Source organism: Anomalospiza imberbis, chromosome 2, assembly GCF_031753505.1.
Source record: "Anomalospiza imberbis isolate Cuckoo-Finch-1a 21T00152 chromosome 2, ASM3175350v1, whole genome shotgun sequence".
NCBI lineage: Eukaryota > Metazoa > Chordata > Aves > Passeriformes > Viduidae > Anomalospiza > Anomalospiza imberbis.
The window spans coordinates 57,372,347-57,387,520 of record NC_089682.1 but is presented as its reverse complement, the minus strand read 5'-3'; the positions used below and the strand labels follow the sequence as shown (position 1 = coordinate 57,387,520).

General features: G+C 43.6%; 1 long non-coding RNA gene across 2 annotated transcripts; it reads right to left on the bottom strand.

The window, feature by feature from the left end:
• Nucleotides 1-730: 730 nt before the first annotated feature.
• LOC137468961 (uncharacterized) lies at nucleotides 731-10,735 on the bottom strand. 2 transcript variants are annotated; one of them, XR_010996280.1, is made up of 4 exons: nucleotides 10,114-10,735; nucleotides 4,891-4,982; nucleotides 3,415-3,578; nucleotides 731-1,398 (listed from the first exon to the last, which is right to left on the bottom strand). It is a non-coding gene; the product is annotated as an uncharacterized lncRNA (long non-coding RNA). The 2 variants fall into 2 exon arrangements; XR_010996279.1 differs by lacking the exon at nucleotides 10,114-10,735 and having other exon boundaries at nucleotides 4,891-8,195.
• Nucleotides 10,736-15,174: the final 4,439 nt, after the last annotated feature.

The window sequence follows — 15,174 nt, the reverse complement described above, 5'->3', positions numbered from 1 at the left end:
AATCAGAGGAACAGGCCAAGAGGTGCCATGAAGGTACTTTTCACAGCTTTTACCTATTGAAATCCTGATGTTCCTAAGCAGGTGCTTGGACTTTCCAATATCCAGGCAGATAAAATCAGAACCAATAACTTTCTGAAACAGTAGTGAATTGCTCTGTTTGCCCTGGATTGCTCAGTGTTCCCACTGCTTTACTGAGCAGTCTGCCTGTGATGCCAAACCTTTCTGGGTGCCATGCCTTTAGCCCCCAAGGCCCCTAATACACTTTGCAGGGAGATGTTCTGATGGTATTGCATCATTCTTGAAAATCATAGGTTTTTCTGTAGTAAGAACAGAATTATATCTTAGGGTATGAAACTTTACTGCTTCTAAAGGGGGCTTGAGAGGTAAGGCATTATTTTACTGGTTGTGGTATTTGATTTTCTTAAAGCAGGGAAAGTTGTACTGGAAGCAAGAGCCACCGTGAAGATTTATGTGCTAAAATGAAGGTCTTACTGCAAATGCACTTCTACATCTTCTGTAAAGATTTATTTTTCTATAAACATAGAAATATTTTGGTTTGTGCTTAGTGTACTGGCTCATTTTTTTAATTATTTTCAGATTATTCCCCCATACAGTCTGATAGCTATGCCTTGTCTTCTTGCAGTCATTGGCTAACTGCATCATGAGCATCTCTATTGTGTAGAAGTGAACTGAAAACCAGGGTTTGACACAAGGAAAATGTCAAAGCATGGATACAGAAGTCAATTTCTTTTGTTTCATTTTGTTGGGAGTGAAAACTGCCTTTATTTTTCAGGAACAGCAAAGTGGTAGTGTTTCTTTTATGACAGTACTAATAATAAAACTTCACTAATTATGTTTAAGAATGAGATTCGAGGAAAAAACCCATTTAAGTAAAAACTTGTTTTTACGCCACTGTTTATTTAACAAAAGCTAGCTGAGTCACATGCTTGGAAGGGTACTTGAGGGGGAGAGGGATTACATATTCCACACCAAGATGACAGAAAATGCTTTAAATTTTTAGCTTGGGGTTTTTTGAGAACAACTAAATCTTCATTGATTTTTCTAGAGTTCAAAGCTGAATATACGTAACTGGAAAGAACAGCCCCAGGGAGAACAGAAAAAAGAAATGCATGACACTTTACATTGATTTAGCCATTATGTTCCACTGGACAAACGGGATATAGCTGGAAGAGCCATTACACATCATTGTCTCCAAAGATGGCCTTGATATTTGCAAGTACTTACACACAATTACAGCTTTAAGTACAGTAAAAAGTGGTAGAGCTTTGCCCTTCCCTCTTTATCTTTTAAGTCACAAAATTGCACACAGTGGTTCTGAGTCATCCAAAGGAGCCTGAAGAGGTGGGCAAAGCATCACTATGTTCTCATTTGTAGGTACTAAAAGAATGGAGAGAAAAAAAAAAAAAACGTAAGCAGCCATGAAGAAGAAGGAGGAAGGCTTTTCCATGCAGACAAGATGCTCCTCTGGGTCTTACTGCTTTTTGGGAGGTGAACTTTCCAAAATCCTTTTAAATCCCAATTCCTCGGGAATGCATGTTGCCTGAACATCAAGGAAGAAGACTTTGAATTAGGCTTTCCTATTTCCAGTTTCACATTTTGGGCAGTGAAGCACAACCAAATCAACCAGCTCTTGAATATCCCTGAAGGAATTATTATATTACTTACTTAAGATCCAATCAGTGATTTTAGAGAAGTTGCCACCATCAGATTCTCATGTCACTTTTTGTTCCCAGTGGAGAAGGAGTGAATTCAAGTTGCCTTTGGCTTGATCAAAGTCTGCTCAGGGGTCAGAGATTGGAAACACTTCACATATCTTCCCAAAGAGCAATATATTTGCTTTCAGCCAAGAAAACCTGGCTATTCCTAGTTAGGACTTCCCTGAATCACAGCTTCTCAAACTTTTATACGGTAGCCTCACCTCCACTTTTACTACTTGATTCCTTTACGGGCTTTCAACTCTATTCCATTTCCAGGATCATGAACAACTTGGTTACTTCCTTACTTCTCTCTTCCTTTTTTGCTGTTGAAGTCTAAGGATATGCTCATGACTTGAGTAGATCAGTTATCCATATACTGATCACCCAGATTCTGCACAGATTTGTCCACACCGCTAAACACAGTGGAGACTAGATGAGTTATTCTGGAGATTAAATACTGCTGAAGACATACCTCAGCCTCCTGCTCTGAGTGCCCACAATGCTCGGGGCTAGTCCTTCTTGTACAAGATTTCTCTTGAAAAGAGATAGCTGAAGACATCCGGATTGCAGTCAGGGAATGAACTCAGAGTGTGGACAGCTGCTTGGGGGATTCAGTACTTGAGCTGTCTCTCTGGGTCTCTTCTACTCAGTAAAGTAGGTACATCCTTTAAAGACTGCTTGTTCTTATACCTTTAGTCCACTTATGTGTTTTTCACATAAACAAGTGTGGGCCCTGGCTAGCAAAGACATCTGTCTCTTAGACAAAGGTAGCAAGTTCTTACTGGACAGCCTGGGCTAAGTGTAGAGTCAAGTAAGGCTCTCTTGAGCTTGAGTGAAAGCACCACAGGGGTTCTACTTCTGGCAGGGTAGAAGTCAGAAGACAAGGAAGATCCAAGATTACCACTTGTCCCATCTCCTGGCTGACCCAATTCAACCATGCCCTTCTCTGTAGACTGTACCTGTGAAGGAAGGGACAGAGAGACAGGAAAAACATTTGATATGTTAATTGCCTGAATGTCTATATTCCCTGGGTTGGTTTTTGTCCTTCTTAGCTTCTTCTGAAGCCAGAAAGATGCAGAAAATGGAGAGTGATAAGATAATGTGGAGTTATAGTCACATTGGCCACAGCTGCCTTTAGAATCGATACCACCAAATATGTGGTGTAAGTACAGTAATTCCTGAATCTAGTCTCCAGGACTTTCTGTCTAGTGGGCAAATCCCACCAAATTCCATTTGACTCAGTAAAATCAGTAATTGCTGTCCCCAGCAGCATCACAGTCAACCACCTTTTTGCCAGCAGTGCTTCCACAGGTATTTCCCAGCAATATGCCTGCACTGCACACTTGCCTCCCTCTCTTTTCCAGATAAATGAGGACTGTATACCTCTGCTTCATTCTGGGTACATTTGTGGGGTGAGTGTGAGGACCTGGTTATCAAATCACCTTTAGACAAGGACTGTATTTAAGGTCAAGCCTTTGCCCATGGTCCCTGCCCGAGCCCCGGACAGCAAGTGCACACACTCAGGACACAAAAACAAGAGGCGCCCAGGATATTTTGACCTGTTTGCTGATGTGAAGTATTTGCAGATCTGTGGAATAAAGAGTTGTCCTATGCTTGTCTCCCTAATGGTCCCCTTCAGTTCTCTGCACTGGATCCTGTGGCACCTCAGCTTATGTGATTGCCTGAAGGTATATACCTGTAGGGCTGCAGCACTACTGAGCTGCTACTCTTCTGCCACAGCCATGGAATCCTGCTTTTGTTGGAGGGCTGTGTGATAAAGGCTTCATTCACTCTGTAGTGCTGTTGTTCCTTTCCAAGTGGCTCTTATGTTTCCTCTCACTGAGTGCACTGCTGCAAGATCTATATAAAAGATAAAAGAGAACTAATTCATTGTTTATTAACTCCCACTCGTGAGGCCACTGAACACTTGGTCTCCAACACTCTTTCATCACTGTGGGCCTGGCTTGGCCCTCTCTGGACCCAGCAGGACTTTATCTTGATGTGAATTAAGCCTCAGATGCTGTGGCTGATATCAGTAAGTTAAAAAAGGACAAGCCTGACATTCAGAAGTGTTGTATAGAATAGACAGAAGCACGCTAGCTTCAGAGCTGGGGATTAAGAGTTCTGGTCAGTGGGGCTGATCTTGATGTTCACAGCCATGGGTTGACCTCCCAGAAATGGTGCCATGAATTAGCACACTCTTTTCCATCTGGATAATGGTCTCTGCTGTCAAATAGTCACAATGTGGTTCATAAGCAAGCAATTGTATGGGATATTTTATGAAACAGTAGTAAATTTATCATCACAATCTTCTGATGGGAGTATTGGGCAGTCAATGACAAAGGCCAACGTATTGACTCATCTAATTCTGCAGCACAACTTCACTTGAACTGCTTGGCACAACTTCAACTGGAACTGAGGGTTTTGGTATCAGTTCCCTCTCCTGACAGTGTGACCAGCTGTAAGGTTCCTATGGCAAGCTATCAATCCCTATTTATTCAGATGGCTGGCTTCTTCCTTGGGCAGAGATCTCCTGAGTTTCCAGGTTAGCTTCCCAAACTTCTTAACATCCAGAAGTTCCTGACAAATGGCCTTTGTGCATATATAGTGGATCTGCTGCTTCCCTGACATTGGAGAGCCACTGTGCTAGTGCTGGTATATGGAATTGTTTGAGATGGGTCCCTGGCAGTCTTGTCTGCAATTGTTGTGAATAATTTAGTAAAGTTGACCAAGGTTTGGGAAGGACTTCTAGGTGCTTTTTAAGGTCCCTTCCAGTCCAAACCTTTCTAAGATTCTGTGATTTCCATGCAGTTTGCAACTATTTCATCAGACGTAAGTCTACTTTATTGATTGCAAAGCAGGAATGTCCATTGGTTTGACTGAATCAGCCTGTTTCATAAGCAGCCTGTGGTTTTGGAAGGGCTTCTATCTTTTAAGGACTGTTCTGTGCTTTATAGCTTCTCCTCCTGGGCTGCATCCTCTAGCCACTGTTACTAGACCTGCAGCAGTTCTCATGCAGCACCTGCAGAGATGACCCAGTGACTCTTAGACAAGAAATCTGGTAATGTTTTGCTCTCAGCTTCTCTCTGCCCATATGATTTTCTTTCTTTTTTTTTTCCCTGTAATTAAGTGTAATCATAATAAATACATCAGTTATAAAACAATCTCCTACCTCATAAAAGGTATCCAGTTAAATTGTGTTTGCATGGGAGTGTTTTCTTTTTCACTGGAAAAGTTGCCTTTTAAGGAGTAATAATGAAGATTCTGTTAAAGAAAAATGTGTATTGAACGTTTACTATTTCACTGGTTTTCATTTACGCAAAGCTGTGAGTCACCAGCTGAAGTTCAGTGTCTGAAATTGCTGGCAGAGTAAATTAATTTTGTGCATGAGAGATCAGTAATCTGCATGCATTACAGTCAATTCATAATTGCTTTAAAATCACATGGCAAATGATTATAATTAGGACAGGAGCTGCCCCAATCAAGAACAAAATAAGGCCAGAACCTAAATCTATTCATTGCTACATCTCTTCTCCTTGAAGGTTTATGAACGATGTCCCAACTCCTAAATGGAAAGCACAGTGGAAATCACCAGTGCCCATTCCAGCTGCTGCTGTGTTGTCAGCGAGTCTGGCAGAAATGCTTGTGAGGTGCAACATTTTACTCTTAGTACATGTCACAGAGACCTAGGCATAAAGGTCTAAAATAGGCAGGTCTTGAGAGCAATAACTTCATTGTCCTGCCTGGACAGTTTAGGCTACCTGGAAAATTGAAATGACCTCTCTCTATGACTGTTCTGTCTGCTCCACACCCAGGCTCTGCAATATCTATCACTACAGACCTTCCTCTAAGGGGTTCTCTCTTTAGAGGCAAGGAAGAGTCATCTCTATGTAAAGGGAATATCTCTAAAGGTGAAAGATGCCTCAGGAAAGTACATGTCATTCTTGAAAGTTGCTACTATCCATTAGCCCTTCAGACTGCAGGAGGACTGAGACCATGGCTAAGTGAGTAGAAAAAATCAGAACGGAATGAAATCTTGAAAAAAGATATTCTGCTGAAAGAAGCTAAAACCAACAGAGAGACACCCTACTTCCACCCCCAGGCCCCCAGGCCCCCATACTGATAGTGCAGAGACAGGGCTATGAGCTGAGCCTACACAAGCCCCAGAAGCCTGACAGGGAGATCTTGACACAGCCCCCATCTCACTGGTGGTGCAGAGGCACAGTCCCTTCCCTCAAGGTGCTCAGTGCCCCGGGATGTGGTGGGAGATGGCAGATCTCCTGGCAACGTAGGCAGCTGAGAGAGATGGGGGGACAACCTTGAACACATGTGAGGAGGTGATGTAACACGTCAGCATCTGAAATATTACCCAGGGTTTTGAAACCATCAGAGCAAAGACAAGGTTTAAGGGGGACTTCACTGCAAACTGTGGCTTTTGCCTCTGGTTGTCTGTGCTTCATCCATGCACAGTGGGCCAGGTGGGAGGTGGTGCCCACACGAACGATGGGCTATGAGACAGCACAGCCCCACTGCTGCCAGCAGACAAGCTCCCCCAGCCCCATGGGAGGGCAAAGCTTTCTGAAGATAGCTCCATGCAGGAGGAGGATGCTGACTCCAAAATGCGTAGGCATAACTGAATCAAAGAAGTGAACTCATCCAGTTTACAGCAGCTGGTACAGATCATTATTTAACTGAATCAGAACAGAGCAAAAGCTTCCTACTCCATAAATCCAGATGAACATGATTAATTCCTGTGAAATTTTATTATCAAGAGATTATATTTGGTCTTCATTTGATTTGTGTAAAAGTCTTTTTTGGCAAGGTCAGCAGTTGTGCTGAGCCTACTTTCTCACCAGATTAGAAATCCCCAGCACTCTGTGCACCTTGACACACACACAAGACACAGAGTTCCTGTGTTGGCAAAGTCAGTCCAAGAAGTGAGGCCATGGGCCATCCCCTGCCTGAGAAGGGGAGCATTGTCCACCCCACTGCTGGTGCATACAGAGTTGAAAGACACATTGCTCCACATCCCAGAGGTGCCAAGACTCTGGCATCTCAGTGTCATTTCTGTTCTTAACCACAACTTCCATCAAAAACATACACCTAAGACAGAGCTATTATTTTCTCTTCACAGGTGAGAGAGAAATAATATCAGCTGGCAGTTGCTGTTGCCAGAAAAAAATTGAAACTTCAAGCTGGGAGGCTGCTGAAGTCCCTCAAGCAAGAAAGTTTTCCCTCTTCTAATGACTCCTGGATGACATAGCAAACCCTCTTACCTGATAGCCTGCAGTTTACATGATAATTGCTGCAGGATTCCTCTAATGTGTGTTTAAGATGAGATTGATCTGAGGAAGGATCCTTGCTTCTCTTGCTAAAGCTCTGATCAGAAGGACTTTCTCCGAGTGACATATCCTAGATCACACCATCCTTTTGCTCTCAGTAAGCCAAGGCAAACAATGCTCCTGCCATGTTTTTCCTTCCTTCTTCCACGTCCTCCATAGTAAGGGAACATGAATAGCTAATTCTTTCCTGCACAAGGCTGACCCTCTTCTTTTCCTAAAATTAAAACACTCCTCAGATGTCTTGGTGGAGAAGTTAATAACTGTCCTGAATAGCGCAAGAAGCTCCAAGGCCCAGAGACACCATATTTAATACAAACAATCAAGCATGCTGTCATGCCCAGATTTAGCCACCCTTTTAGACACACAAGATCTAGAGAAAAGAAACATCAGCAGGATCAGTGCATTTTCACTGATAACAAATCCAGAAAATGCAGGATCCAGACTGGTGCTCTTTCAAGAGACATGTGCAAGTCAGTACAGCTGTTCCCGGGATATGAAATGTTTGGAGTGATGACCGGAGGTCAAGGTGCCTTTGCTCTGATGCAGCTCAGCAGTGGTGAGGCCGTGCAATGTGCACCATCTTGGCAGACACAGCTGACAGGACAGCTATGGAAACGTTGCTAGTTAGGAATAAATATATGTGCTGTCAATCACTAGTGTAAAACCAGATGTTGTGGGCTTGCATTTGTGGCTAGCCAGCTAAGAAAGTGACAAATCCTTCATCTGCAGGAATAAGAGAGTTTGGCATAAAGATGTTTCTTTAGAAATGGCAATGAAGAAATCTGATGTGTCTCAACTGATTGGTTAAGAGCAGTTAAGGCCAAGGGAACAATGGACCTGAGATCAAAATCACTAAGTAAAAAGAGGCAGTTTAGATTTCATGTGCCTTGAATTTGTGCATTTATAAATAATGAAGATGATCCTTAAGGGGTTGTGATAGTGTTTTTGTACATCCCCAGATAAATGTAAAAGGACTTGGCTATCAATTTAGCCTTTGCACACATGCTCTGCAAAACCTTCAAGAACCAGGCTGGAAGGCGGCTACACAAAGGCTTGAGAGAGTAAGTCCTCTGAACAGCTCCTGAGTTGAGTGAAGGGAGCAGATGTGAGCAGCTGGGTACCAACTCACCTTTCTGCCATGAAGATAATCTGTGAGCTCTGAAGATAGTTTAAAGTCACATGTCCTAAAGAATTGTGATTGGGTGACTGTTCATTGCTGGGATCACATGGCTATCATTTAGGACCAGAAAGGCTCTTTCCATTGTTGTCTTATAAACTCCTGCTCTGTTTCTCAAGCCTCTTTTCAAGCCAGAGTATGCATCACATTATATTACAACCCATGTGCTTTTTTTCCTCTTCTTTTTCTCAGGTCTAGAGCAAGATAAGTCTTTGATGAGGTGTGGTAGTTCTGGAAGAGGGAAATAGTAGTCTAGGACAGCTTTCATCCAAAACTCACAAGCTTTTTTGGTCCCTGTTCATCTACTGGACAGATCAACAATTAGCATAACAGGGACAGACAATGAGTTTCATCACACTGTCTGCAACAGGCAGGTACTTGTGAAGTCTAGCCATGTAAACAGCATGCACTGGAAACTGGACTTTTGCTTTCTTCTAGATCAGAAGAGCAATCTGCACTACAGATGAATGGAGTGGGATATATACACCCCATGAGACAGCAGCTTAGCAAATGTTCAAAGGGGCTTACAATCTCAGCTGCGTCCTTCAAGTCAGTTCAGTGTGGCTCAATCAAACCTGGGCAGGACATGCCATTATTCAGAGGAACATCAAGGCTGTGATGGGCTGAGGGAGCAAGGAAGGTAGGAAGCAGCAAGAAATGCTGAGGAGCACTCTGCAGCAGCTGGACTTTGAAGGCTGAGTATGACTTAATTTTCTGACTTCCTTTTGATTAGGGAGAAGATAGTTATGAAAAGGAAAGCCAAGAAGCATCCAGACTGGAGAAGGTCTAACACTGTCTATAGCACCACTGGATGTCAGAGTTCAGTTGGAGTCTTACTGACAGAGAGGGGGTGAGAGATCAAACACCAAGGAACACATCTCATGAAAAGCTTATCCTGCAGATGTTCGTAACATCTGCCTCTTCATACTTGGCATCTAAAGGAAGATTCCTCAAGGATATAAATTATTAACTATATAATGATATGGGTACTCCAAAGGAAGTTCCCATTCAGAGCATCATCAGTTGTGGAAGAAGATGCAAGTCCAGATGTTTATTCAATAGGCACACCATCAGAAAAAGCACAGTGGTCAAATAGCCAGGTTGCTTTATACAGCATCATGAATTTTTAGTTTGAGTTATACAGATTTACAGTCAACCTCCCTGCCTCCTGCCAGCAAGCTTTCCAGTCTCACATACCAACACAGTTCATGTGCAGGGTAGATTTATTGAATTTCTTTCAGCTAGAGACTGCCCAGTTGCATTCATTTTAGTTTTTGGTTTTCTTGGGTGGTAAAGGTGCAGATTTCTACATTTTAGAAGCATGCTTAAGCAATTTCCAGGAAATAGATGCATATCTGTATGTGCTCTAGTATTACCCAAATGGTCCCTAAGAAATAGGCAGCAGATGTTTTAAGGCAGAAAATCCCAGCATTTCACAAACAGTCTCAAGTTCTGTTCATTTAAAGAATGTACTTCTTAAGTCCATTGTGAACTTAATCATAAATAAAGTAAAATGGATGCATTTGCCATGACACTTTTAGCTGGAACTCTTCCGGATTTTGTTTTCTTTGGAGTTCTGTAAGAGCTGAAGACTCAAAAGGTGACCTTATAATTCATTAATCATCATAAAACAGTTCCTTGAGGGAAAGAAATATGAAAGGTATGTGCAGTGCTGAAAGAGGGCAGCTTGATTCACAGCAGATTTGAGAGTCTGGGCTCTGAGCCAGAGGATGATTTTTCTTAAAGAAATGGCCCATCCAGCCCCCAGGTGCATGGGGGGTCCTTCCAGCCTGGTGTGCATGGTTGTTCCCCCTCTGGCCTGCCTGCTCCTTCCAACCTGACACCTCCTGCTGGCTCTGCAGAGGTCAGAGCTCACCTCTTTTAGCAACTCAGCTGTGTGGTATGGTGGTGTGGCTTGTTATCCAGCTACAGCTCAGCTCTTACACTGTCACCTCTGCCAGAGACTGTCCTTGTCTTGCTCTTCACCAGCATGGACTGTCTTCTCCTGGGCCTCCTTTTGGTCCCTGGATACACCTATGCAGGTAAACTAGGAAGGGACAGGACACGGGCTTCCACCACTGGCCTGCAGCTGTCCTGATGGAATACTTAGCACACTCCCAGCACAGTTTTTAGCCCCAGCAGCCACCCTTTGGTACAGCAAACACCTGGGCACAGTTCAGCTCCCAAGAGACTCAGTGGACAATACAAGTGCAATGGACTGCATGGATCTACACCTGAGCTGTAGGTGCAGGCAGGTTATCCAAGCAAATGCACACTGCCATGGACATGGTCGCTTCACACGTACGGTTGCAGTCAATGGGGTTCATCCCTCTGCACTCCCCTCACACTTGGTCGCTCTACAATCTGTTCTAGGTCAAAACAAGAGTCAAAAGGAGCAGTCAGGCATCCCAGAAGAAAATTTCCTTGGGCTCAACAATACAAGATTTGTGAGATCTCAACTCATAAAAAAATAAGCCTGACAGACAGAAGAGCCCAGGTCTACCTCGGAGACCTGGGAGGTGAGACTCGGAGGTGAGACTTGCTGTGTATGGGTGTTTCAAGAGTCCCAGTTAATTGCTCCACCGGTGCTGGCAGTGCCAGGCCTGGGTGTCCTCCCCATGAGTGGGGCTATGGCTGCTCATGCCCTCTGTGGCTGGGCAGGATGGCAGCTCCATTGGCACACACCATTTTTCACCATCGGGCTGCTGGATGCCCTTCACTCTTACCCCACACATCTTCCAGCTCTCTGAGCTGTGCTGTCTGTGTATCACAGATGAAGCCTCTGGTGCATGTTACAACTGTTCACACGGTCCCCTGGAGTTTAAATAGGCTGATACTGTTTTTCCCTCACACCACAGATGTCACATCTTCAAGCTTGTTCTATTTGAAGCAGTCACCAGCATCTGTCTGCCTTACCAGTGCAGTGTGCAGCCAGACCTGGAGAACTTCAGCTACAAAATCTGTAGGAGTGGCATTATAGACTGAGGCCCATACTTGGACATCTAAGTAAAGCAGATCTGTCTTTAAAGGCATTCAGCATTGCAGATCTCCCTGATTTTGTCAGTTGTTCTCTTAAAAGGAATGAGAATGTGATTAGCACGGTACAACTCTCCATAACTCATCTGGGATAACTACTTGTTTCCTCAAGCAAGTCTTCTTTTAGCTAAGCTTGCTACAGAAATGAAGCTCTTGCTATACCATGGTTTAGGAAGAAAAGCATGTGTGCAGGTGTTCCTCCTTATTCCTGCACTATCAAACTGTGACTGACATAAGCCAATGTGTCCCATCATTTTCACAAAAATAATGGCTATGTACAGGAGAAAACAAGATACTGTGAATGTCTGCATGGGAAGCAGTAGAAAAGGACCAATGTCTTCACAGATATCAGGGAAGTTCTACGAGAGAGGTAGAACATTAGGACCACCACAGGCACTGATAAAAGTCTTGGAGCTGGCACAAAATAATCCAGTGACTCAGCAGAAATGCACCATGAAACCACTCCACCTACATTCCCACCGTAAGTAATATTTTCTCAAGACAAACATGTCACCAAAACCCTCTTCATCCCTCCACTTTCCCAAGTGCTTTTTAAGCCAGACAAATAACGTGTCTTGGCTTGGAGGAATGTGAAGTTGTTCAGGAAAGATACATAAGCCCCAAATGTTTAGGAAGGAGAAGCACAGGTACAAAAGCACATCCAGAGACACTGAAGGGACAGTGGACAGCAAATCGAATACTTGCAAGAAAACACACCCTGAATTCTACTCACATACACACATTTTGTCATGGAAAAATGGGTGAAAAAACCTTTTTTAATGGGCTTGATGTAGAACAGAGCTCTCTGGTCCCACTCCAGCACAGCAGCTGAGCAAGGTTTTATTTTAAGGGCATGTGTAACCTCAGTAAAGCAAGTAGGATTTCTTGTGTGCTTAGAGTTAAGCACAGGTTGAAAATTGCTCCTCTGTCTGGGACAGTGTGTTTACCTTGCAGGTCTTCCTTACTGCTTTCACAGCTTCTGGGAGTGTACACTGGGCACTGAGACCACTGTCTTGGTGGGATGACAGAATCCAGGGCAAAGCCACAATTTCAGGAGAAGGCCAGTGTGATCAACTTCTAAGGCAAAATCATAAAGCAGAATAAGGTTTTTCTGACATATAACACAGTGTTTGGGCAGATGTAAAAGTAGTCTGTAAATATCTAAGGAGAGTAAGCACTGTTGATAGAAAAAAATTAATCAGGCAAGCACACTGACAATGTAATTAGGGTAAATGAGAGAAAATTAAGAAAAGGAAAATTCAAATTAAATACTATGGACATATTGGTGAAAGAGTTTATGCAGTGAAACTGCTGTCTACAGCTTTTGCTAACTTTCACAGTTTCTGCTTCTTATAAAGCCATCAGGTTGGAATTGAAAAAAAATTAACATCAATACTGTGGATTTTTAATTTGTTTTAATTTTAATTGGATTGCCTTTGCATCATTCAATGTATCTCTTATCACAGTCAGGCCACTCAAAGCCACCTCTACAAGAAGGCAGAGCCAAATTATGCTCAGAATATTAGTAACAGTCTTAACTGGTTTTGGGCAAATTATGCTAAAGCAATGGAGATCAGGTGCTGTTCCAGGCTATTCAGATTTAGGTGATGTACTTTGGATGTCTGTGCATTTTTCTTCTGATCTTTCAGTGAAAAGAGTGATCTTTCAGTGTAAAAGAGCTTGTTATAAATTCACATAATTACTTCTATCATCTAAAAATAATTGACATTTATTCAGCTCTTTTGCATGGTGAAGCACAATGGGATTTTAGTATGAGGACTCTGCCTAAATTTTTTGTGTCAGCAAAGGAGAACCAAAGACTGCTGCCACAGCCTGTAGTGAAGGCAGGCCTGTCATTGCCTGTGGCTTTGTGTTTCAGATAGCTCAGGGCTTCATGTTCACAGTGGATGTGTTGCTGGTTGTTGCTGATCAGTTGCCTGGATCCACATCCATAGGACATTTTGGTCCTGGTGGTAGGATTCCAAATGCCTATGCTGAGCTACAACATTTTCTAGGTTGTGATGAAGCCATCACCGCCCCTTGGCAGCATTGAATCCTGGCTTTAGGCAGGGCATGTCTTGCTTCTGCTCCTGTCCTTGTCTTTTCACCCTGCTATCGTTTCTGCACAGAAGGATGCTGTAGGACCAAGGGGAGCCCAAATAAACATAACCCAGGCTCCAGACCCATGGGCACAGGTGGCTGGCAGAGCAAGCTACCACAGCATCTGTAGAGGAATTGTTCCCACTGGCACCTGTTTGTCTACAACCCCCCCTGGATCTCTTGTTGCACCAGAGCTGAATGAGAGAGACTGGTGCAAGAGCACAGCCCCCAGTCAGGTCACAAACCACTCTCTCCCTACCTGGGAGCTGGTCTGCCCGGCCGAGGGCAGAGCCTAGCCAGCCCTGGTGTGCAGTCCCCTCTAGCATTCCCAGCCTGCTGCAAAGGCAGAGGGACAGCAGGCGCCCATTCTGCCAACGAAGGGGGGGCAGAGCAGTGAGCTGACCCCGGAGCCGCAGATGCTCCTCCTCCCACCTTGGCAGGTACAATGCTAAAAGCACAAAGTGTGTTTATGGCTTGACCCTTTGCTGCGAGTAACTTTTGCTGCTATTTGTCTCCTTGGAGTTGCCAGAAGAAACTTCAGTGAGAGAGTTGAGGCTTTGCTTTTCTTCTGTGATGATTCTTTTGGCAAAAGTGCCTCCATCTACGTGAGCAGCTGGCGACTGAACAAATAATTTCAGGGAAGCTCAGTTTCTGTGGAAGCCTTGCATGTGCCCCTTACTGTAAATCTCCGTAAACACTGGTGTCACTGTGAGATCGGACGGCAGCTATTGCTGTGTTTCTTGATAAACACAGATGGTGTTTCTGCTTCAATATGCCAAATGTGGTAATGAGAGCAAACTTTCAAAGGATTTATTTTTATGTTGTTTCCATTCTGTCCCTCTGATAATTAAGGCTGCTGTGACCTGCCTTTTGAAGGAGGAAAATATATTTATGCAGTGCTATTCAGCTTTCTAAAATAACTAAGGAAGGTTTTGTTTGGTTTTTGCTGAAGGACACTGAGCTCCTGTTTCCCAGGTTTTATTGCCTTGTACTGAAAACTGTAGACCAAGGTTTACAAGGATAATTTGGCTATTGGTTCATGTACACATTAATTGCTTCTAAAGCTTTCTCTATAAAACTACTAATTTTTTTTTTCTTCAGAAAATGACATTAATGTAAGAGTGGGAGAGTTTTACTCTGTTCTATGTAGGTCCTTATGCCATGGTCATACAGTAGCATTGACCACCAGTGAGGAGGAGTGTGTTCAGACTTGTATCTGTCATCTGGGACATGACTTTTCTCCCATTGCCTCTGGAGATGAGTGTGCTGTTTCTGATAAACACTGGCACATGCAAGCATGAATGTTGATGCTACAGGCAAGATCTGAGGAAATCCTACATTCAGTGAGGAAGGTGACAGAGCACCCTACACAGCTACAAGCATCCTTATTCTCCTTGTTCCTATGGAAAGGAGTTTCTTTTCCTTAGGAAAAATTTATTTCCTGAAAGGATGGTCAGGCATAAGAACAGGCTTCCCAGGAAAGTGGTGGAGTAGCCAGCTCTGGAGGTATTTAAAAGATGTGTAGATGTGGCACTTGGGGGCATGATTTAGTGGTGGACCTGGCAGTGCTGTGTTAATGGTTGGACTTGATGATCTGAGAGGTCTTTTCCAGCCTAAATTATTCTCTGATTATATTATTCCTCCTGCAGGGACTAGTCGAGGTTTCTTCCTACACACACATCTGCCATCCCTCTTGGAGGAGAGCCTCCTTCTCTGCAACACAAGAGCAAAACTTCCCTCAGATTACAGTGCTGAAAACCTGGATAAATTCATGTAAGGCTGCTCTGAAAGGTCAATTTGA